The sequence below is a fragment of the Schistocerca cancellata genome, chromosome 4 (assembly GCF_023864275.1).
Source record: "Schistocerca cancellata isolate TAMUIC-IGC-003103 chromosome 4, iqSchCanc2.1, whole genome shotgun sequence".
In the NCBI taxonomy this organism is placed as follows: domain Eukaryota; kingdom Metazoa; phylum Arthropoda; class Insecta; order Orthoptera; family Acrididae; genus Schistocerca; species Schistocerca cancellata.
Genome location: NC_064629.1, coordinates 248306504 through 248309218, shown reverse-complemented (window position 1 = coordinate 248309218; position 2715 = coordinate 248306504). Strand labels below are relative to the sequence as shown.

Sequence of the window (2715 nt, the reverse complement as noted above, 5' to 3'; positions counted from 1 at the left end):
CCACTATACGCCCTCGCTCAAAGTCCGTCAACTGCACATACGGTTCACGTCCACGCTGTCGCGGCATGCTACCAGTGTTAAAGACTGCGATGGAGCTCCGTATGCCACGGCAAACTGGCTGACACTGACGGTGGCGGTGCACAAATGCTGCGCAGCTAGCGCCATTCGACGGCCAACACCGCGGTTCCTGGTGTGTCCGCTGTGTCGTGCGTGTGATCATTGCTTGTACAGCCCTCTCGCAGTGTCCGGAGCAAGTATGGTGGGTCTGACACACCGGTGTCAATGTGTTCTTTTTTCCATTTCCAGGAGTGTATATTTGTCTAATGAATACCCGTTTATCATCTGCATCTCTTCTTGGTGTAGCAATTTTAATGGCCAGTAGTGTACGTTCCCGCGAGAGGGTGTGTATTTCGGGTTGTGTTTTCCGATGTTGTAGGTGAGTGTTGCCTGTAACTGAGCGCGCGTGTGCTCGTTAGGCAGAGCCGTTACATTAGACCTCGGAAGGAAGTGTTTTACTGAATGAGACGGAATCGGTGAGATTTGGTAGAAGCCAATAAATTATATTTGTTTCCGTGAACATTTGAGAGAGATGTTTTTGTGTGACTCTTTCCTTATTGACTTCGAACCGTCTACCTGTTCGTTTGTTGTGGTCATAATAGGTGGGAGCTGCTAGTAGCCAGCTGGAAGCCGTGTATTGGAGTATTAGCGGTGAACATATTCCACTCAACTAGCCGGATCTCGGAATATTTCCTGAAAATGGTTACAGGGCTTTTAATTATTGACTTTGGAGTTGCCAGAGGTTTAACCCTATCTCGCGGGTTAACGCGAGGCTGGTGACTCTTATTTAGAATGATTGGTAGTGTAGCAGAGCGGAGAATTAATCCGGCCCCTCCAATAACGGTTTCCAATTAAATCCTCGGGGCAGTAGCGGCACATCACGTAATTTGTCCCGCACGCCACACATCGCCGCGAGTGCGTCGATAATGGCAACGGGTGTGAAATCGCGTGGCGCCACAGAAGCTCCGAGGCACGGACGAAAGGGACGTTTCAGTCGTTATTATGTGAAATATACGAGGGCGTGCTGAAAAGTAATGCTTCCGACTATTTACGTGACATTTATTAAAGTTTTTTTTAGAGAAAACAAGCCTTATTCTTCACGTCTACATATTTATTTATCTCATCATAGTCACCCTGGCGATGAATGCATTTCTCCCAACGAGAGACCAATTTATTGATATCACCACTGTAGAATGTTTGACTTCGTTTGCGGAACCACAAATTCACCTCTGCTTGCACTGCTTCATGACTATGAAAGTGAAATTCTCGAAGGTGTTCTTTAGCTTTTGGGAACAGACGAAAATCGAACGAAAGGCGGGACTGTATGGAGGATGATCGATGACAGTGAACCCAAGGCGTCGGATTGTTGCAGATGTAGCAGCGCTTGTGTGTGCTCTGGCGTTGTTATGCTGAAGGCGAGAGGCAGGAACTCTTCAAATTCGAAACTCGGTTACAGAACGTTGTTTCTCACGCACTAATATAGTGGCGTTACACACCGCCACGTTACATACTACAGTTCGGAGATCTGTAGCGGCAGAGGGCTGGAAATATGTAGACCTGAAGAATAAAAATGTAGAATGTTAGTAACGTTTCTTTTAATTAAAAAGCCTTAAGAATTTACACGTAAAAACTCGGAGGCATTACTTTTTAGCACGCTCTGATACGTTGGAAGAAGTAATATCTTTCTTGAAGTTGAAGTATGGAGCTTGTTTTACGTTCACATGTTATGACATTTCTGGGGGAAGAAATTGTTCTCTATAAAAAGCCACGTGGGTTCCATAAACAGCAGTCTTGCGAAACTCAACTCGCTATTCATGTGTGGGAACCAGTGCGCCGTTCACAAAGGCTTTCAGATTGGTGCCACGTTCATCAACTTCCGGAAGGCATTGATGCAGTTTCCCACTGTCGTTTAGTGAACAAAATGCGTACTTATCTAGTACCCGACCAGTTTTGTGACTGGATACAGGACTTCGTTGCAGACAAAACTCAAGATGTCGTTCTTAGCGGAATAAAATCGAAAAATGTAAAGATAATTTGGAAGTTACCCACCGGAGTGTTATATGGCTGCTACTTTTTACATTTCATGACCTAGTGGATAACGTTGAAGGTTCCGTGACGATATTCACAGACGATATTGTTGTCTATAGGAAGCTGATCCTGACATAAATATATGTAACGAATTCCGCATAAATTGACGAAGAAAAGGACTGCTGTTCGATTACGCTATTGGCGACAAATGACACGAAAAACTAACGACCGCAAAATGCCTTGGAGTAACCATTCGGAGTGATCTAAAGTGGGATAACCACATAACTGCCAACGGCCTTGCCACGTTGGTAATACCGATTTCCGTCCGATCACCGAAGTTAAGCAACGTTGGTCTCAGTTTGTACTTGAATGGGTGACCGTCCGAGGAAAACCGGGTGCCGTTGGCTGTAAGACACGCAAGTCCAATTGAAAGACAGGCACCAGGCCAGTGTGCCGTACAACATTATTATAATACACACATCGAAAAAGTTTTGCATCACCCCAGTTCCCAGAACTCCTGATATAGACGTTGACTATGGATATTGTATCACAGACACAGTCCCTTTGACTGTTCAGAGATGTCACTAAACCCGCCCAAAGCTGTAAACAACCATGCATGAGCAGTGCCTA

At 45.3% G+C, this 2715-nt stretch overlaps 1 pseudogene; it reads left to right on the top strand.

Annotated features, from left to right (window-relative positions):
• The first annotated feature begins 2372 nt into the window (after nucleotides 1–2372).
• LOC126185546 (5S ribosomal RNA) lies at nucleotides 2373–2492 on the top strand (annotated as a pseudogene).
• Nucleotides 2493–2715: the final 223 nt, after the last annotated feature.